Source organism: Colius striatus, chromosome 9, assembly GCF_028858725.1.
Source record: "Colius striatus isolate bColStr4 chromosome 9, bColStr4.1.hap1, whole genome shotgun sequence".
NCBI lineage: Eukaryota > Metazoa > Chordata > Aves > Coliiformes > Coliidae > Colius > Colius striatus.
The window spans coordinates 29,092,070-29,114,906 of NC_084767.1; the positions used below are offsets into that span (position 1 = coordinate 29,092,070).

The following is a 22,837-nucleotide window of genomic DNA, read 5'->3' on the forward strand; positions in this document are numbered from 1 at the left end:
TGTCTACAAGCAAGTTTTGTAGTTTTTGCAGTTCTTTTGTGCAGCGCTAGCCTCTTCCCTGCTGTGGGAAGTTTGACTTAATAGCCAGTGAAGTAAGAAAAGTAAGTGTGAAATCTGCTATGAAACTGAAGTTTATTTGACCAGACTTCGCTTAATGAAATGCTGATTTGATATTTTGCTAATCTCTACTAGATATCTCATATCCTGACTTTTCCTGAGTGTACATATCTAAGTGCTTTTTTTAGTTGGGCCGCATTTTACTTGGCTTTGACTATGTGGTCATTACTGTGCCTTAAAAGAAGGTCAGGTGTGTTTTTGCAGTTAAATGCTGGTAGTCCAGGCTTCTTGGAAGAAATGTCTGTTTACTGTTGGACTATACACGTTTATCTCTCCTCATAATATATTTAAAAATTATATCTGTGTTTTTCCTGTTATGTGACAAGAACGAATTAAGGTTTTATACTTGTCTGTTTCAAAAAAGTACCTATTTACTCTTTCCACTGCAGGATTAGGTTGGTTCTAATCTGAAATAGAAAAATACAGAGTCACAGCTCTAACCTTCCTGCCTTGTTCTACAAAAACTCTGGGAAGTGATTGTACTGTAGAGCTGGTTTTAACTGGATTTGGGAATTAAAATTACTGTCTGAATAGAGCAGCTCTATCAATGATTTGTGGTATTTTATTTTTAATAAAATGTGCTGTACAGAATCCCAAAAGCACAAGGTGTTTTTTTCTCACTTGGCAATTGTCCTTTTGATCATTAAATGCACACACAAAGATTGTCCAGATGTAACTTGTTAAAATGAAATACTAGTCTTTGTGAAAGTGAATACAATATTGTGCCTTAATGAAATTCAGGAAACAGCAGCAGAGTTTAAGTTCTGTACATCAACCTGAATTGTATTCATACTTTTTGGGGGGAGTGTAGAATTACAGTGTGCCTCCAAGCTTGAAAAGGCAAAACATATCCTAAAGAACATGACAGAATGTCTAGCAGTAGTCTTTAAGCAAAATTGAACTGTCCAAATGAGTTTACTCCCTTTTTACAGGCTTTTACTTCCTCTAATACTTGTTGGGAAAGTCACTGGTTATAGGCTTGAACTGGTGTTTGAAGCAGAAACACCTGTAAACTACAAATAAAAAAGAAGATCCTTTTACTTATCTCATTTTGCTATGTATAAATGTTTAATACTCATAAGGATTACCAAATGAAAGAATACCTGATAGATGTTTTTCATCTTATTTGGAAAGAAAGGATTAATTAAAACTCCAGTCTCTGAAGATGATGCAGACAAGCTGAAGTTATGATATTATATAAATTACTGTGAAGGCTATGGAGTAGTGGTGCAGGTTTTGAGGAAATTATGATTACCCCTTTGTACAGACAGTATTACATTTGGGCCTTTTTACAACAGAATTGTTTAGAGAGCGTTTAGAAGCAGCATCTTTCCTTATTTATTCAAGCGTTTGCTAACCAGTGACCATGACATGATAGTGTTCAAGATCCTGTGTAGAAGAAGCAGGACACAAAGCAGGACCATAACCCTGGACTTGAGGCGAGCCAACTTTGGCCTCTTCAAAGACCTACTTGGAGAGATCTCATGGGATAAGCCCAAAAGAGCTGGTTGATCTTCAAGCACCACTTCCTCCTTGCCCAGGATCTGTGTGTCCTCCCATGTAGGAAAGCAGGAAAGAGAGGCAGGAGGCCTCCATGGATGAGCAAGGATCTGCTAGGACAACTCAGGGGAAAAAAACAGCCATCTATGAGAGGTGGAAAAAGGGCCTGATTTCTTGGAAAGAATATGGGAACATTGCCGGACCATGCAGGGTTGCAACCAGGGAGGCTAAAGCCCTTCTAGAATTAAACCTAGCCAGGAAAGCCAAGGAAAACAAGAAGGGTTTTTTCAGGTACATCAGCAGCAAAAGGAAGATTAGGGGGAATGTGGGCCCACTGCGAAACACGTAGGGTGCTTTGGTGATCGAGGATGCAGGGAAGGCTGAATTACTGAATGCCTTCTGTGCTTCAGTCTTCACAGCCAAGGCTGGTCCTCGGGAAACCCAGTCCAGCAAGGATAGTAGGATGGCCTGGACAACAGAGGACTTGCCCTGGATGGAAGAGGAAGAGGTTAAAGACTCGTTGGCCAAGCTTAAGGCTCATTAGTCAATGGGTCCTGATGGGATGCATCCAAGAGTGCTAAGGGAGCTGACTGATGTTGTTGCTCAGCTTCTCTCCATCATTTTTGAACAAACATGGAGGATAGGTGAGGTGCCTGAGGACTGGAGAAAGGCCAATGTCACTCCAGTCTTCAGAAAGAGCAAGAAGGTGAATCCAAGAAACTACAGGCAGGTCAGCCTCACGTACATCCCTGGAAAGGTGATGGCACAGCTCATCCTGAATGTTACTACTAAACATATGAAATAAAGGTGTTTATCAGGGGGAGTCAACATGATTTTATCAAGGGCTGGCTAGATGAGAAGAGAGCAACAGATGTCATCTACTTTGACTTCAGCAAGGCTTTTGACACTGTCTCTAACGATGTCCTCCATGGGAGGATTGGACTAGAAGATCTGTAAAGGTCCCTTCCAACTCCTACCATTCTATGACTATTAACATCACCAAAAGTCCACCATAGTAACATTTAGTGTATGCTGTTCAAAGCCAACAGTAGCAGTCTATGGGAGGCCACAAAATGCAAGGTTCTTGTAGCAGTACCATCCAGAAACTGTGAATTGCTGCAGCTATTGATCTCCCGTCTTTGGTCAGTACAACTTGTTATTTGTTTCATCTCAGCAAGGAGACATTTTAAAAAAGGAAGGAATGGTGGAAAAAAAATAAAGATACACGTGAACAGAAAAATGGTTTCCAACACGAAGAGGGGAGCAGACCAGTAGTTACTGACTGAAAAATGAGTGCTAGAATCAGAGTAATAATTCAGGAAGATAAATTGACCAAAGAATATGAACAGTAAGAACTTTTAACTAGTGCAATTTCTACAAAGGTAATTTGCACTCTTTTTAAAAGATCAAATCAAGCTTTAGTAGAAGAAAGGAGCTGTACCTTATCTTCTCTCCTAATTAACTTGCTGTGTATATTCCTGCTTCTGTGACAAGACAGACTGAATGCATTTACAGTGATAAATGACCTTGTCATGACCATGACCTGTTCATCCATTGCAGGGGCAACCACATCCAAGTTATGACAAAAGTAAATACTTGTTTTAGGTGGGAGATGTTAGATAGCCAGTGAGGACCCGAGTAAGATGAAGTGTACTGCCTGTGCCTGACTGAGAGTGTTGCACTTCATTCCAGTGTGAGTGGGTTTGCCTAAAAATGTGGAAAATATGTATGTGAAATGCAACTGTGGTGGTAGAAGTGATGCTTGTTGATAATCTAGACACTATTACTGCAATGGAGGGAAGCGTTTTTATATAAAGCGTTTTTATATAAAGTAAGAGCAATCTGAAAAAGGCCATCCAGATAGACACTACAGGATGTCTCTTAATTTCATGGAAACTCATGGGACTTGCTTACTTTAGTGGTGAGACCTTGGGGAGGAGTGATGATGCATAGTATCTGCATTCAACTTGACCATAGGAGCCTTCATTAAAAATATAAAATGTTGAAAGAATGTTATATGGTGTTATATTTGTCATAGGTGACATCTAGAGTTTGTTTTGCTTGAAGCTTGTCAGATAAATTTAAATATAATCCTATTAATAGCTTTGGTTCAGGGATAATTTATGAGCTTCTTATCTAAAACTGTTTTATCAATGTATATTTTTCCTCTATGACTTAGCCTTATCCTTGCTATATGTAATGTGATTTGCAAAACTGAGTTGGAGTATATGTGGTTTTAGGTCAGTGATTACAACTGAACAGCCTTTTCTAATAGAATATGTTTAGCAAATAGATCTATGAGAGCTTTTAGAAGTTCCTTTGAAAATTAAACTTGACCATCTTACAGATTTATAAAATGCATAATACTTTAATTTGATGATACAGTTGAGAAACCTATCTAAAATACTTTATAATTGTTTTATTTGCTTATTGATAAATGAGTTTTTATATTCTGTAAGTACCTATACAATATCTCTATTTTAGATGAAAATATGCAGTGAATCGTAAATGATTTCACCATATATTCTAAAGATTATAGCCTATTTTAGTAATATATGATTAAATGTGAGAAGTTCAGAGATGTGGGAGGAGAGTTCCATGTACCTACTCCAAGTGGTTCTAAACTCAACTGAGATACTCTCTATAAGGAAAATCTGGGCTGGGACTGAAGGACTGTGCAAGAGTGTGCTTAGGTCATTACAGGGTGGTGAAAGTGAGAGAATCAATAGTGCTTCAGTAGGTCTGTGAAACAGAAATAAACAGAAGACTTTTTCAGAAAAAAATGAAGGAGATGCAGTATTACAACCCAGCAGAGACATAGTCATGGGAACTTGATGTTTGAGACAGTCTGAAAGCTCAAGTGAAGACTCTCTGAGGAGTATGTGGCAGCAGCATTCACTATGACCTCAAAACACTAAGGGGGAGAATCATTCCCTGGTTTGAATTGGGTAAATTCATATCTTTAGTTAAAGATAGTGGGTCAGATTAAAACTCTTCCTGGAATCTGTATGGAGTTTTTGCATTCAGACATTCACAGATGTTAGTCTTTCATGTTGACAACTGCTAGTGTATAAATTTGTCCATCCTGATTTGACAATTGTTTATTTTAAGCCTTGATTAAAAGCATTGCGCTGCAGAATATTTGGAGGGTCAGTATATGTTCCAAAGATGTCAACATGTCTGATAAAAGAGTCCTTGTATCAGACATGGGCTGAAATCACTTCCTATCTGTTCTTTAATTGATACTTTATATGTTTAGTTGTAATCCGTGTAAATTCTCTTTACTAATCAAATAAACACGTGATACATATTCATGTGCAGATGGTATGGGCTAATCTCTGAACCCTGCCAAGCTTTAGCAGTTGGTTGAGCATCAATGTACAAAATTCTCTAGCTTTAATGCGTTTTTGATTTACGATCCTGAACAAATAGATGCTGACATTTTTATTCATGGATTTTGATAACAGCAGCAATTAAAATAGCTACATCTAACATATCATAAGATATGTTATAAATTTTATTCTTTGGAAAATTTCTGTACCAAGGACATTTTTCTCTTGTTCATCTTCTTAGAGTGATGTCACTGACAGTTGCTTCAAATGTGACTGTATATTAACATAAGACCACTATCAACATGATGTCTAAAGAGCTGGGATTGAGCATTGTTGATTTGGGGCTTTTATGTACTATCTGGATAACTTCAAAAAGTTTGTGTTCTTTTCCTAAATAAACCCAGGATTAAAGAGTTAAACTAATTCATATTTTGATGTTCAGTGCATTTGCTTACTACTTTATGCCTGGATACAGAGCAAACTTATTTTATTATTGGGAAGTAATATGGCCATTTAGAAGATTACTTGGACTACAATATTTGTGTTGACAACTTTATTTCCAGGCATAACAATTCTGTTTTCTTTCTATACACATTTATAGAAGGATTAGATCATCGTAAATCATGTTTACCAGGGCTGTAATGCTGAAGTTACTCTGTTTTATGCAGCTCATAAGTAATCTGTCCTTTTTTAAATAATTTCTTATAAATCACAGGCCTAATCAAACTTTTATCACCAAATGAAAACAATTATTTTCTTTAAAACTGGCCCCAAATGAGTAACTTGTCAGAGAATTTAAATCACAATTGCCATCTGAACAAGAGGAAAAAAAGCAGTGTATTTCCTTATATCAGCTTGAGACAAGCAGACTGCAGGTTTACAGAGAAAGATTTGAATTCTAATTTGGGTTCTCTTTAGATAGGAGTACTAGATTTAGATAATACGTACTGAAGAAATCAGCGTATCTGGTTGCTTAAATATTGTGATGTGGTGTTCCTTTGGGCTGGATTTTTGCAAGTGATAAATGATGAAACTGTTGTCTGAGAATAAGTTTGGTGCTTGATGAAAAGTTCAGGCTTAATCTATGTGATGCCTTGGTATCTTGAAATATGTTTTAATGTCTGAGGAGATCTGTGAGGTTGAACATAGGATTGTGCAAATGTTTTCAAGTCTTATTAAAGAGGCAGAACATGAGATGAGGCTTAGGTATTGGCTAATTCAAATGGATCTTAATTTGTGTATTGTGATTTGAACTTCAGTAAAGCCTGAAAAACACAGCATTTTCAGGAATGAAGAATCAGTGTTAAGTAGCTGAACCTGACTCCACAGCCTTGTATGGATGTTTGTTGGCCTAGCAAACAGGAAAATTTTGCTGACATTCATCACTCAGCTCTTAGCTTAATAAGCACATCATTGTCCTTTTTGAAATGTAAAAGGAACTTTACCCAAGGCTTTATGGGGTGGAGAAGTAAATTTAGTAGTCATCTACTATCCACCGCCATGCCTCGCCCCGCCTTCTTTACTGTGATAACAATATATTCAGTATACACTGAAACCTGTCTTAGCATGGCTGAAGTTTAGGGGCTTTTTATTATTTTCATCTCTGTTTGTTAATAATGTTTCATGAGCCTTCCCATTAAATATTTAACAACTGCATTTGCAGTACATCTTCAAGGCATCACTGGTGGTGTTGTAGAGACTGCTTTCTGCTGCGTGGGGAGTGGGATGTGTTCTGGGCTGATGTAATCTACTTCTATTAACTCTGTGGTGATGTGATATATTCTAGGCTGATTTCATCTGCCTCTAGGTGATGGAAGCAGTACTTGAACTTGAGAGGCTCTCACAGCCATGTATGAGAAGCCATCCATCCCAAACAATAAATTCCACACTACGTGGGCTTACAATATAAATCTTTTTTACAATGGAGAGGGATCCGACTGGAGTAAATTCAGTGCAGTGCAGAGCATCTTCAGAGACCAAAGGTACCCTTGAAAGCAGAGGTATTTTTACTGTCCTTGAGGAGCTCTAGCACTTGGCACTTTCACATGCTTGAGTCCACAGAAAACAAAATGATCTTGCTTGACTCATGTTGAACAAGAAGCAATACTATAATTACATTATGAAGTGTACAGAGAAAAGAGTTCTGAATCCCAACTTGTAAATCAAGAAGTTTGTGCTTCTTGATTGCAAAATAGTTTGAGCATTGCATTGCTCTCCCTGTCTCATCTCAATTCAAATTTAAAGGGGAAAAGAGTTTACAGCTGAAGGAAAGATTGTTTACTTGCTTCTGATGCTCCCTTAAAAGCAATACTACTTAATATCTGTATGTGAAGTGTAAAATGTAGAGAAATTGTATGTTGGTGCTCTATGCACATAGAGACAAGTGTATATGCTTGCATGTATACATACTTTTAGCCACTTCTTAAAGACAGGGGAAAAGTAATTCAGTGTGTAGTGCATATTTTTAGTGTGAATTAACATGCTGATTTTTAACTTCTTTTTACTCTTGTGAGACTGTCATGATCTGCTTGAAACTATTAATCTCGTCGGTGTGTTGGAGCTAGCATGTGGATATATATCAGAAAAGCTTTTTAAAAATCTTATGAATTAAAATAAATATTCTGGCAGTCAAATATTTTTGAATTTTGCATTTTTTCTTTAACACTAGACATTGAAAGGTTTCTTCTCCTGCTCTTTTCTTGAAGAATATAAATACTAACTGGTCAGTAATTTTTTTTTGTTTCTGTGACATCTTCTATAATATGCATTAAAGTGTATTGTGACAAACTTTTGTGTTTATGTTTGCAAATAATTTTCCCATGTGTATATCTGCAAATGAGTTTATATGAGAACAAGGGGTTTGTATGTGTGTAAAGACTGTCTATTGAGGAAACTTACATGATCGTTTCTTAGATAATGAACTCCAAGCTGATGTTGTCAACTATATGGAGTTCCTGTTTGATTACTGTTTTGATTCAATTTCTTATAAATATTTTTGAGAAGGTTAAAATGAATAAATGAGGTATAGTAGTAGAATATGTGCCACCTGCCATTAGCTAAAAACCCCTGTGAGTCTCTTTCTGATTTTTTCAGGACTGTTTTGCTTACTCACTCAGCATGGTGGACTCACACTGTTTACACTTTCCAGGTCAGTAATCAAGGCACGGTCAGGTGGCATTTAGTGGTCAGATGAGAAATAAGCAGAGAGCTTTTATCTGAAGTCTGAAATTACTGGCCTATCTAATTTTTATGCTTATGTTTTCATGAAAATTTCTCTTGTCCAGCATTCCTGCAGTGTATAAATTGTCATATTTTCTACGTTATTGATTTTTAGTGAGAATAGTAATAGAACAAGCATAAACCAAATTTATTACATTATTGTACTCCTTCCCAGTATCTGTAGGGGAGTATGGGGAATGATGTCTGTGGAGTCCTGCAGCTGCTGACCTGTCAGTGGTGATACACTGCCTGAATACATGGTGAGGCAAATGAAAATGTGCATCCTGAAGACGGTGTATTCTGAATCAGTTTTAAGCATCTCATATTAATGTGTTAAAACAATTCTTATGTAGTCTTAACTGGACCTGATGGCTCTCAAGAAACCATAGGAGAAGTAGGATTTTAGACAGATGGCATTTCTTTAGTTTTCCTTGGGTTCTTTAAAGTGCAGTCAGATTTTAAGACTTCTCTGCAATTGTAAGATTTTCCTTACTCAGGCCTGAGATATTCCAACTATTATTTAGGCATAAATTAAGATGTAATAATGAAATGGCTGTTGCATCTTGTGATAGAACCATACATATTGCTCTTTTCTCTAGTCTTTGAGATCTTCAGAATATTTCTGGAATAAAACTCTCCCATACAGAGGAATTGAGCAATCTACTTTCCCTACTTGAGAGTGCTTGCATCTTTATTTTCATGTTTGCAAATATATTCTTATTTAAAGTGGGTGTAATGACTGCATCTAGATTTTTTTTTTCCTTGTATAGAAACAACACGATTTGGAACTGTAAAAAGTCAGAGATCTCCTCCCCTGAGAAGCACTCTAACATCCCACTCCCTGAATTAACTTTAAGAACTTGGCTTAGTAGATTTTGACTTTTGTACCAGTTCGTTTGCTCACTTATATTTCCTTGAAAGGTCTTACCACCACATCAAAATTTTGAAAGCTCCTCCTCCACATACACCTTTTTCAGAGACTGTATGGCAGTGGATTGTTTAGACAACTGTCAGGACTTGTCAATTTTTACTTACATATAGTTATTGTTAAATCCATGTTCTAGCTACTTCTTCCTTAATCTGCTGTAACTCATTATTTTATGGAGGTACAGTAACATTGCATTGTGTCTTTAAGTTTTCTGAGTACTTCAACTTTACTTTCTCTCTTCTATTACCCACCTTAGAGTTTACTTTAGGCCTTTACATGTTAGTATTGTGATTTAGTCGGGATTATTTTACATTACACCACAGATGCACTTTTTAAAAAATGTAGATTGTCAGCGTTTCTGTATGGATATGTACATAAAGCCAGTTGTAATTTGAAATACATAGACACGAAGGTACTGAGACACAGAAGACTTCTAATTCAATCTAATGAATAGCAGGGATTTTTTTACATCTGTTAGACCAGAATATCTGTAACAATGATTTTTTATAACCCTGAAAAAGAAGAATGCAAAATATTTTGCAAAAGAAAGAGGAGAGTATTCATAGAATCATAGAATGGTAGGGGTTAAATTCTGTAAGAATGCAATAGTTCATCTATGAACTAAAGAAGATAAGTAGACAGCGGTGGATGTAAAAGTTGGAAAGGGAAGTTTTGGAAGGATCCATTGCTTAGCTGAAGCTATTGGGAACTGTGGAGACTTTAATATGAATTTTAGGTTTTGAACTTAAAAAAAAATAGTATAGTGTGGAATCTGTGGGACCTCTTTTAGAAGAAAGAGGGGATCTTATCAACACTTACTAATACTTAAAGAGTGGATGTCAGGTGGATGGGGCAACACTTTTTACTGTAGTGTCCAGCGACAAGACTAAGGGTAATGGATATAAACTGGAACACAAAAAATTCCGTTTAAACACAAGGAAAAGCTGCTTTACTGTAAGTGTGATTGAGCTCTGGCACTGAGGCGTGAACAACACTTAAATATGTGTTTCAGTCTTATTTGCTGGATTGGATTCTGTGTCAATAGACAAGAAAATGTTAAAGAGTATATTTTGTCTTCAAAACCTGAGTTTACAGAGAGGGGCTAAGGGTTTACAGCTTCTGCTGTCTTCAAGGAGACAGGAGGTGCAAGCTAAGGTAGAGCCACAAAATCATTACATGTGGAGTAGGTTAATGGTTTTATCTTCTGTCTGGAGGATATACTCTTAAATAGTACAGATTTAGATTAGAAACAGAAGTATGTTACAGCAAAAGCCGGAATTACCCCTTCTCTACCTTTTGCATTTATTTTTTAAATAAAAATTTAAGAATTAGAGCATCAGTGTGAGGATATTGCATTCAGTTGTTGAGTTTAATTCTGTCACAATGATGAAACAGTACAGGATACATTTCACATTAGATCAATACATGTTGTAACTCCAGAAATATTCTTATATACAAATGACCTTCAGCATTTATTTCTTTGGTATTCCTATCAGGACATGATAGAAGTAAGTGAAATAGGTGAGCATGATATATTGCATAATTACTAAAATTGATACACATTTTGCTTGACAGTATAACAAGGCAGTGAAGCTTTAACATTGTGGTGCAATATACAGGCTCTTAGACAATGTCTCTGATGTATTAGCACTCAGCTTTTATTCTACTGATACACTATATCATTAGTCTTGCTTTTAGAGTCTTTTTGCACTTCGGTTACCAAGTTACAGGAAAAGTTTGGAAGGCAGAAGGCGTTGTTGTTCACTCATAGAATCCTGGAATCATTTGAGTTGGAGGGACCTGTAATGGTCATCTATTCCAACCCCTTGCAAAATGCATCGAAATTCCCAGCTAGATAAGGTTGCTCAAAGTCCTGTTAAGCTGACTTTTAATGTTTCCAGGGATGGGGCATCTACCACCTCTCTGAGCAACCTGTTTCAATGCATCACCATGCCCATCATGCAAAACTTCTTCCTTATATCTAGTCTAAATCTACCATCTTTTACTTTAAAACCTTTTTAAAACCCCTTGTCTTATTGCAACAGGCCTTGCTGAAATGTTTGGTCTCGTCTCTCTTATAAGCCCTCTATAAATACTAAAACACCACACTGAGGTCTTCTCAGAACCTTTTCTTTTCCAAACTGAAGAACCCCAACTCTCTTGGCTTTTCTTCATTGGAGAGGTAATCTATTCCTCTGATCGTTTTTGCAGCCCTCCCAGACCCACTCCAACAGTTCCATGTCTTTCCTGTGCTGAGGGCTCCAGAGCTGGGTGCAGTGCTCCAGGTACCCAAAATTGTGATAGTGACACCAGTCACAGAGCCATATATTGGCAGACTGGGCTTATCTGGTTCTTCTAGTGTCACTCCCTGCAACTAGGAGAGAAATAAAAATTACCAACATTTCAGATACCCTTCCTAAGACCTTGAGATCTCTTGTGCTTGCCCTAGGACTATGTGTTACAGCTTCATTGCCACTCACATGGAAGAGCAATGATGGGTGAAAGTCTGAGGGGTATACCAGGCTAGAAAGTTTCCTAGTGGTGTCCTTAACCCACTCCCCAGGGAGTCAGCAGGCTTCCCTAAGAGGAAGATCTGTCCAATGGATTGAACCCTCTATTCCCATCAGAAGGGAGGGGAATTATAGAAACAGAGTAATAGGATTTTAATTATGTAGAAAGAGAGACAAACTAGTAAAAGAGGGTAATTTTCAGATTTTCATTTTCACTTTATTTTTTTGTTCAGAGTTGGTTTTTAGAGGACTTATCAATTGTTTCTTAAAACAACTTCATAGGAAAAATGGAGAAGGTTATGGAGTTTTTCTACTAATTTCTTGTTAAAAAGTCAATGATGTGTTGTATAAGTAGCAGTACAAATCAGCTGTTGGAAGGACATATTCTATTGAGTAATAAATGATTGAATTAATGAACTTGCTAAACCATTGCTATTTATTTTGAGGTACGTAGGTAACCAAGACTATCGGCAACTTTTTAGATGAAAATATTTCGAATGTTAGTCTTCAGAGATGGTAAGTTTTGTTTGGTTGGTCTGACTTGAGCCCCTAGTAGCATAACTAGAATAAGTAGGCACGTGGTGCAAGATTCTGAAGCCATTTTGTCTCCAATGCTATTCCTTCTGCTCTTGACTAGGAAAAGAAAATCAACAAAAAGTCTTTACCTAAAATAAACTTTAGGTAAGAATCTAAGTCTAGATTTGAGTAATATATTTAAGTAAAATTTGATCATGTGGCTAGACATGATCTGAGACACTCAGATGTTAAAGGTTAATATGAGCTTTCATATTGAATTGAGACCACAGTGAAAACTTGAGAAATTCACTTTCATAAATAGCAAATGCATGTGTGATGGTATGAAGTCTTAGAGATGACAAAAATTTTTAAAAGATAATTCAAGCAGTCACTCTTTCAAGTTTTTCATCTGTTTTAGTACATTTTCTTCTCAAGTTTGTATGAAGATGGAAGAGTAAGAATTATGTATCTGATAAGGAATGGGATTCCCATTTCTTCTTATAATGTTGTAAGTATCAGGCTGTAATTATTTTTGGTGGACTCTCCACTATAGCTGAAAAGCCTTTGACATCTGTGCTTTTCCAATTTGTAGTTGAAAAATGATTTAAAATTTTTTAAATGCAACAGCTTCGTGATTCTTGGTAACAGTTGACAAAAAAAAAAAAAAAAGTAATGATAAATCAAATCGGAGAGAATTGTCAAATAATGTTACCTGATTTTACTTGCCAGCTTGACTCATAACACAAGAAAAAGGGAAACATAATTAATTGGATTGATTTAGGTGAAACTCAGTTGAAAACTAGTGAAAAAAAACCCCATGACTAATAATAGAGGAAGGACCACATAGTATAAGGAGTTTTGTGTTTGGATTTTTTTCCCTTAAACTGAAGAGGGGAAAAAAAAAGCAGCCATGTCAGGAATTCCAAGAAGAATGAAGTAGAGAAACAAGAGTTGTTACATTAAGGCAGCAAAAGGTAAACCAATGAAAGGAGTGTGTAGACGATGTAGAGTCAGTTATTCATTTCATGGACTGGAGAAAGACTATCCCCTTGCTGATTAGGTAACATTCTAATTCTTGATATCTGAAAGTTAACAGAGCCAAGAGGATTGAAGGGAATAGTGTAACTGAACACTTTAGAGTAAACCATCAAAAATACCGTGGTTGAAATTCGTATGGCTTGACCAAGCATTCAGTGAAGACAGTAAAAGTATTTTAAAGTCCTCTGACAATATGTTGAATTGGAAACATCAAGAAGTGAAGGCCTGAGTGGTTACTTGGGAGGAACCAGGTCACATGCTGCTGTTCTCTGGTAAAAGCAGAAACAGTGCAAGAGTAGATTTTTTTTGGCTCCTAGTTCTTCAGGAAAATTGATTGAACTTTCTTATGTTGTAACAAGATGTCATATACACACATTTCCTAGGATCTGTGGGAGCGGAGTGTTCTCTTTTTTCTAACTCTTTAATCATTGTGTGCTTTTTGTTTAGTTTTGGGTGGGGTTTTTTGTTTTTTTTGTTTATATTATGAGCCTATGAATCAATTTTTCTTCAAAGGAGCAGGATTTTACTGCATATATTGCACATACTATATTTAGTGGAATTAATAAATGGTCAAGGTACTGTTCTGTGTGTCAAATGGTTATTCTGCAGGCATAAGGCAGTTACAAATAAAACAATTATGAGGAATAATTTGGATCAGAATCCCTGTTTGAAAATACAGCTTTATTACTCTTAGCCTTTTATTCTGATTTAGACCAATCCAGCAGAATTCTATCAAATTGTATTAAGTATATTTCAGTTACTCTGTTTGCACTGAATTTATTCAAGTGAGAAAATCTTTGTACTTTGATAATACACCTTATTATTCTAGTACATGTGAAACTATAAAGCAGCAGTAACAAAGGTTCAAAAATTTTGACAAATGATTTTTCCACATGAGAACTAGTGTCTACTCTGTACATGTGCAAGAAATTTGGATGCGGAAGGGTAAGCTCTTTTAATTGTTACTATGAACTACTTGACAGAGAAGTTTCATGCAGGTTTTTGTTGTGTTTTTTTTTTTTTAAGACTGGGCCATTCATGGAGACCTGGACAGGCTGGAGAGTTGGGTGGGGAGAAATCTAATGAAATTCAACAAGGGCAAGTGTAGAGTCTTGCAGATGGAAAACAATAACCCCATGTACAAGTACAGGTTGGGGAATGAACTCTGTAGGGGAAAGGGACCTGGAGATCCTGGTGGGACAGGATTACCATGAGCCAGCAAAATTTCGGGATTTAAACTCTCATTCATAACATTTTTTTATGGAAGTAGTTGTGATATACTTGTCAGAAACATTAAATGGTTTAAATGTTTACTAAATGTGGGTAGGGAACTAAGAGCCCTCTGGAAAACTGAATGTTTTGTTTAGATCAGTGAAAGCAATGTAAGCTAAAACTTTGTAGCAAATTTTTAATATTCCAAAGTGAAGATAAACAAAAGCATTTGTCTAACAATATAAAATAGTTTTTCTTATATTTAAATGGAACTTTTTGTGTTCCACCTTCATCCCATTACCTATTGCTAGCTATAATAGAAAAAAGGAATGCCCAACCTCCTGTCACCCACCATTTAGAGATTTGTAAATATGAATAAGATCCCCCCAAACCTTCTCTTTTCTAGACTAAACAGCCCCAGGTCCCGCAGCCATTCCTCATATGAAAGATGTTCCAGTCCCCTGATCATCTTGGTGGCCCTGTGCTAGACTCTCTCCAGAAGTTCTCTGTCCCTCTTGAGCTCAGGAGCCCAGAACTGGTCACAGGACTCCAGATGAGGCCTCACCAGGGCAGAGGAGAAGGGGAGAAGAACCTCCCTTGACCTGCTGGACACACTCTTTGTGATGCATCCCAGGATGCCATTGGCCTTCCTGACCATGAGGGCACATTGCTGGCTCATGTTTAGCTTATCAACCAGAACTCCCAGATCTCTCTCTGCAGAGCTGCTCTCCACCAGGTCAACCTCCAGCCTGTACTAGTGCATTTGATTGTGACAAAATCCATTGAAGTACCTCTGAGAAAATGTGGAGTTCAAGTGATATTAGGCTGAGTCAGTCTGTTGATTCTGCTGGCTTTCCCAAAGGTTATCTTTAATCTGATACCAAGATGGCTATTGCTATGATATTATAGCTTCTTCAAAGTACTCACATGATTTCTTGTACTTCTCAAAGTCAGATTGCTAGTATGCAGTTCTCTTCTAACTGCCTTTGTATATCTTGATGTCTTTGACGTAAGTGATATGCAAATACTTGTTTGAAGTAAAAGCTTCTTGGATTTTGGATCATGGCCTTACCTTGTAGGATGACCAAAGGTTGCTTTAGTTAGTGCTGTTTTTTTACGAAGTCGATGTGCATGTTTCAGACTTCATGGTATTACTTCCCCATACCGTCTTGGACAGGTCCTCTGGTTGTCATTTCCTGGATGAATGGGACGAAAGGCTGTCATTCTTGACTTTCTTTCTGAAAGAACATAACATGCACAAGTCATTGACTTTCTTCCTTAGACTCTTTCACTACTTAGGAGGGAGTTCCTTGTTGAAAGATCTTTCTCATGGGGCAAACAGGAGTAGAGACTGAAAAAGTGAGTGTATGTGGAGAGGAATAGTAATTTTAAAATAAAAGCTTGGCAGTTGCAAAAGCATCTTGTAGCCTGGGAACAAATGGGAGAACAAAAAGCAACTGACAAAAGCAACTCACAATCTCTCCTAAGTGTGTACTGGATGATTCTTTTATCTCTGCACTTAATAAAGACTGCCTAATGGGTTTCTTCTGCCACAGAGTGGGGCAAAGCAAGAGCCATGGGCAAAAAAACCTTGTTGGCAGTGCTCATTACCAGTCCAAAACACAGAGTCATTTTGGAGATACCAACTTACTTGAAACAAATTTATTTAAGATGCTTTGATACAAATTCTTTTACTGATTTGCAGCAGGCTTATGGCACACTTGGAATTCTGGAATTTAAAGACAAAGCTGGTTTTATGTGCAAAGCTCTTTATTTTGAGAACACTGAATCCTTGGGCATTTAAAGGTGTATGTAGTTTCACTATCCATCATTTAATGAGTAAATGAAGAATGAAGCATTACTATTTTTCGGTGGCAGTAACATACTGCCTTAGTAAGTGGTGAGAGGTTCATGCGTGCATGACCTGACTCAGCTGCACAACACTATTGATTTTTTTTTTTCTGATGCCTCTGATTTAGTTAATTTTAACATGATTTTCTGATTAGCTCAGTAGTAAGTTGTTATTACAGCATTCGACTCCCCAAGGACATGATCTATAAAGCAGATTTTTCCAGTGGAGGGTTGTGATTCAGCTAACTTGCATATAATTTAAACAGCAGTTGGCCTAATACCAGTACAGGTTGGGGAATGAACTCTTAGAGACCAGTGAGGGGAAAGGGACCTGGGGGTCCTGGGGGACAGCAGGATGAGCATGAGCTAGCAATTTGCCCTCCTGGCCAGGAAGGCCAGTGGCATCCTGGGGTGTATTGAAAGGCTATGAGCAGTAGCTTGAAAGAGATTCTCCTCCCCCACGTACTCTGCCCTTGTGAGACCTCATATAGAATATTGTGTCCAGTTCTGGGCCCTCAGTTCAAGAAGGACAGGGAGCTACTGGAAAGAGTTCAGTACAGGGACACCAAGATGAGGAAGGTATGAGTGCAGCTCCCTTCTGATGAAAGGCTGATGGAGCTGGGGCTCTTCAGCTTGGAGGAGAGGGGTCCTGTGTAACCTAGTCTAGGAGGTCCTGTTCTGGCAGGGGGGTTGGACTAGATGATCTATCAAGGTCGCTTCCAAACTTTAAGATTCTGTGATTCTGTAATACTCTGAAGGAGGAATTTGAGATACTTGAAGTCCAGGAGTGTAATGTCATAAATTAGTGTTTACTTTAAGTGCTCTTTAGAGACCTACCTGAGGGACCAGTGTGATATCACAGAATCACAGAATCTTAAGGGCTGAAAGGGACCTCGAAAGATCATCTAGTCCAAGGCCACTGCCAGAGCACGATGACCTAGAGTAGGTCACACAGGAACTCATCCAGGTGGGTTTTGAATGTCCCCAGAGAAGGAGACTAAACAACCCCTCTGGACAGCCTGTTCCAGTGCTCCATCACCCTCACAGTGAAGAAATTCTTCCTTGTATTTCTTTGGAACCTCTTATGTTGCAGCTTATACCCAGTGTCCCTTGTCCTATCACTGAACATCACTGAGAACAGCCTGGCTCCATCGTCCTGACACTCACCCTTTACATATTTCTAAACATGAATGAGGTCACTGCTCTGTCTCCTGTTCTCCAAGCTAAAGAGCCCCATCTTCCTCAGTCTTTCATCATAAAGGAGATGCTCCACTCCCTTCGTCTTGGTGGCCCTGCACTGAACTCTCTCCAGCAGCTCCCTGTCCTTCTTGAACTGAGGGGCCCAGACCTGGGCACAATATTCCAGATGTGGTCTCACGAGAGCAGAGTAGATGGGGAGGAGAACCTCTTTTGACCTACTAACCACAGCTCTTCTAATACACCCTAGGGTGCCATTGGCCTTCTTGGCCACGAGGGCACATTGCTGACTCATGCTCATCCTGCTGTCCACCAAGACCACCAGGTCCCGTTCCCCTACACTACTCTCTTATTCCCCAACCTGTACTGGTACATGGTGTTATTCTTTCCCAGATGCAAAAATCTACACTTGCTGTTGTTGAATTTTATTGGATTTCTCCCTGCCCAACTCTCCAACCTGAACAGATCTCGTTGGATGGCACCACAGCCTTGTGATGTGTCAGCCACTTCTCCCAGTTTAGTATTGTCAGCAAACTTGCTGACAATGCCCTCTGTTCCCTCATCAAGATCATTAATATATTGATCAGTACTGGTCCCAGCACTGACCTCTGAGGGACTCCACTAGATACAGGCCTCTAAGTAGACCCTGCCCCACTGATCACTACTCTGCCTTCTTCCCTTCAACCAGTTCACAGTCCACCTCACTACCTGATCATCCAGCCCACACTTTCTCAGTTTTGCTGTGAGGATACTGTACGAGACGGTGTCAAATGCTTTACAAGATAAACCACATCCACTGCAGTACCACTATCTGTCCACCTGATTATGTCTTCATAAAAGGCTATCAGGTTGGTCAGACATGACTTCCCTTTGGTAAAGCCATGTTGACTGCTCCTAATGGCCCTCTTGTCCTTTAAATGTCTGGAGACAGCACCCAGGATAAGTTGTTCCATCACCTTTCCTGGGATGGATGTGAGGCTGACCTGTCTGTAGTTACCCAGCTCATCCTTCTTGCCCTTTAAGACTGGACTGACATTTGCTTTCATGTAGTACTCAGGAACTTCTCCTCTTCTCCACGACTTACTGGAGATGATGGAGAGTGTTTTAGCAATGACTTCTGCCAGCTCCCTCAGCACCTGCGAGTGCATCCCATTGGGACCCATGGATTTATGTACATCCAGATTGCTCAACTGATCCTTAACCCAGTCCTCATCAACCAAACAGAACTTCTCCCTTTGCCTGACTTCCTCTGGAGCCTGGGACTCCTGAGGACAATCTCCAGCAGTATAGACGGAGGCAAAGAAGGCATTCAGTAACTCTGCCTTCTCTGTATCCTCTGTCACCAGGGCACCTGCCTCATTCAACACTGGGCCTGGATTGCCTATAGCGGTACTTTTATCTGCAATGTATTTGAAGAAGCCCTTCTTGTTGTCCTTGATGTCCCTTGCAAAGTATAACTGCAATGAGGCTTTAGCTTTCCTAGTTGCCTCCCTACATCCTCTGACAGTAGTCTTATATTCATCCCAAGTAGCCATCCCTTCCTTCCATGATCTATAGACTCTCTTCTTCCACTTGAGTGTGCCTATAAGTTCACTGTTTAACTATGCGGATCTCCTGGCTCCCTTGCTTGATTTCTTAGACACTGGACTCTGACTCTTAACAGCCTGAATACATGTAATATGTGTTCAAAAAAAAAAAAAAAACCAAACCAAAAAACCCAAAAACTTAATAAATTTTATTCTTGCATTTGTGATTCTTCCCTGTTGTCCCTCATCCACAACTATTGCTTGAATTGTGTTTGGAAGTGTTTTTGGTGTTTGTCTGTAGTTTGTTCATTCACTACCTAAATGCTTAATGATATTCTACTATTGAAATTCCCCCTCAAAACGTCTTACTTCCTTTCTTACCTACAAAAATATGACATCTGACCTTACTAGGATTATCTAATGGCTATTACATTCTGCATTTATAGAGGTATACTTTTCGCTGTAAGTAAACACATGAATCAAAATGTCAGAGGTCAACTCAAATGGTTTTGGGAGACAACTCTGTATAATGTTTTATTCTTTGTAGTAGAGATGAAGACAGAGAAGTTACACAGCCCTCCTCTGTCTAACTCAATCTTATTTTTAAATGCAAGTCTGTTTTTTGCATACTTTTGAGTCATGGTGAAGCATTAAGTTAAAAACCAGTGGTAAGCAGCTCAGTGACTTTATGCAGCAGATATTTATTTATTAGGTAATTTGTTTACTTGGGGTATTTTTATCTGCCATCTGTTACGTGATATATGAATTAAAAAAAGACTTTGTTCTAAACTTTCAAATGCAAACTCTTGCCACATCTTCTTTTCATCTAGAAACTACTTTATTTTTAAGATCTCTCTGCCTAAAATTAACATTCTTAACAAGTATGGAGTGTTTTGTATTTTTTGTGTCCTCCTGGAGTGAAAAGATCAACTGCAATATTTTATTTGACTCTTCATGAGACAGCAAAAGAATTACATTTCACAACTCAATGGTTATGGCTTTAGCTTGAAAACAGATCGTATTCTTGTTAAGACTACTAATGTATTTTTAAGAATACTAAGAATGTGTGATAATTCATGTTGTATTTATTTTTTGATTGTTTATATATTTAGTTTTGTATCTATAAGTCACTACCTGTAATTTAATTCCAGAACTGAAAAACTCACAGATTTGTCATGTTAATCTAACTTACAAGGCTGCTTGAGTCTTGCCTTTTACAGACAGAAGTACCATAACTAAATTAAAAAAGATTAATAATAACATAAATATAAAAGCAGCCAAGTGCTTCCTCTTCATTTCGATTACATCTTCTCTGTAGTAAATTGCTGCCTCCGTTCCATCTTCGTCTTTAATAACTGTGTCATACCACAGAAGTGGTAAGACTGGAGCTACCCAAAGTGTATTAAAGGACTTAGATGTATTAGAACTGATGTTTCCATAGGTCTATTACCTTATTTGCTGATCTCATTAACTTTTTTGGTAATAAGATGCTTTCACTTGCTCCTGGATTGGAAGTAGAACGACCAACTAGACTTACAACTGTTTGAAAAACAACATGAGAAGAGTTATTTTGCTTCACCTAAATATTTCCTGATCTATACATGACAGCCACGTTCACAACACTTTGAAAAGCTTTACATAAGTCTCTACTTTGACAGCTGAAATACTTCATATGTGATTTAGCTATTTATCAAAACGTACCTAATTGGCTCAGTAGACTTGAATACTGTTTAAAACACCTCTGTGTTGCATTTTTAAGTGACTATGGAATTCGAGATGGACATAAAAATCCAAACAAAAGAGATTTCTAAATAAATATAATATAATCTTGCTAGATTTAAACCAAAATCTACTTTGACAGAAATAGTTATATTTTGGTATAATAAATAAATTTTTAAAAATCAAAGGGAAGAAAATCAGACTTGAGTAGCCAAATAGGTCATGTTTCAATGTTGCTAAAACGAGAAAATAAAGCCTACCTTATTACTGTTTTAACATTGGGACATTTATTAAAAGTTCAAATCCTTCTGCATAGTTTGTAGCATGTAAAATAAAAGCATTTTTGAAGAAACTTCAAAAAATCAGAAACATTAAGCTGAACATAACATATTTTAAATTTATTTTTTAACTAATGCTGCTGTGAGGTTCATGGCTGTATGCTGGTAAGCAGGGATTCTTTTACAGGCCCTCTTCCACGTTTCCTTCATCTCACCCTCTCAAAGAATATTTTATTTTCCTGGATGAATTTAATCTTTTTGTGGACTTACAGCTCCAAAAGTAACTCTCAGGCATGTCCATTATCGTGTGTTTACTCTGCCATACTGGGACATTAATATGTAAGACTTAAAAAGTGCATACAGCCTGTGGCAGTAGTCATTTCAGCAGCTCTGGACCAAGGAGGCAGCCTGAAGGGGTGTGTGCTGTGTTGTGATGATCTATGAATAGTACTCTCTTACCTTAGAATGAATGACACGGCTCAGTGATTTGCAATTTTTTGTCACCAAAACACTGTATATTTTCTGAATTGTCATTCACACAATGTTTCAACAGATTTCTGAAAAACAGTGCCCATCTGAAACTGCCAGTCTTAAGACTCAATTTGTTTCTGTCCTCTGCCGAGTTGTTAAAATTAAAACTTGCATCTGAATATTTCTGTACACTTCTGATTGTTTTACTTTGTAGGCTCAAAACATAGAGCATGTTTCCAGGTGCTTGGTTCGCAGTACCTGATTCAGTGCGTTTTTTTTTTTTTAATATACGGCTTTAAACATGGTCTTTGCAGTGTGTTCTAGCCTTTACTGAAAAATGATGGGAGAAATGTGTTCTCCTGAACATCAGTCTCTGTGTCTCAGCTCTCCAGTCTACAAAATGCAACTCTGACCAAAGAAATTGGCAAGCCCTTATTATGTGATGAAATAACTTAAATAAATGGACTTCAAGAAGAATAGGTAGCTAAGCCAGGTGATTTTCTAGTAGCTAAATTGTCATTGAGCTAGAGAAATGATTTACTACAGTTCAGTGAATTTCTGTTAATAGCACAGACAAGGTTTCATGACAATTACAAGATAAAACACAGTATTTTAACCTTGAGTGCAAGTGGTAATTCATTACAAATTTAAAGGTAGTTTTATGGTTCTTTATTTCTTTGGTTTGGGAAGTTGTAGATCTTAAAAGACCCTCAGTTGATAGCATAAAACTGAATTTGTGCTTGTAAGTATCCCAATACTCGTTTGTTACAGAGCTTGGACTGCAATGACGTTTAGCATAGAGTTTAGTGGTAGATATCACAGAGTTTTGGAGCTATGTTCTTAGCCTTTACAGTGATATTTTGTGATCAAACTTTAATGGGTGGATCTCTTTTCAATAGCAAAAATGCAGCATATTAATTCTTGTCAAAGAGAAAGATGCACAGATCTCTGATATCTAGAAGTCTATTAAATAAAGAGAATTCTCATAATTAACTTCTTCAACAGAGGAGAAATAGTATCTGCTAGCAATTTTCTGTTTATCAACTGATGAAATTTTATATAGTCTGGTTACCGACTTTTTGAGTGTGGAAAAAATACCAATTTGAAACTGTTACAATGCAGAGAAATAAAGAGGAATCAAAGGATGGTTCTTTGTATGAGTTAAAAAGGAAAATAATTACTTTGGGAGGAAAAGTGCATATCTTCTAATGCAGTGAAATATCAATTGATATAATTTTGATCAACATATTGTAATGGAGTATTTACAAAGCAGTCAAATCAATAGATGTAAATGTCACAAGTGAGGTTATTCATCACCCTGAGCAAAGCAGAGACTTGATTTCATGTGAATTAATCTATTCAGTGCTGGAGACCGAGGACATAATGCCAGATGTAGGTGTGTAAAAAAACATTAACTATTTAA

General features: G+C 37.6%; 1 protein-coding gene across 2 annotated transcripts in view; it reads left to right on the plus strand.

The window, feature by feature from the left end:
• GULP1 (GULP PTB domain containing engulfment adaptor 1) overlaps nucleotides 1–22,837 on the plus strand; it is a 169,109-nt gene that overhangs the window by 38,902 nt on the left and 107,370 nt on the right. The window lies entirely within an intron of this gene.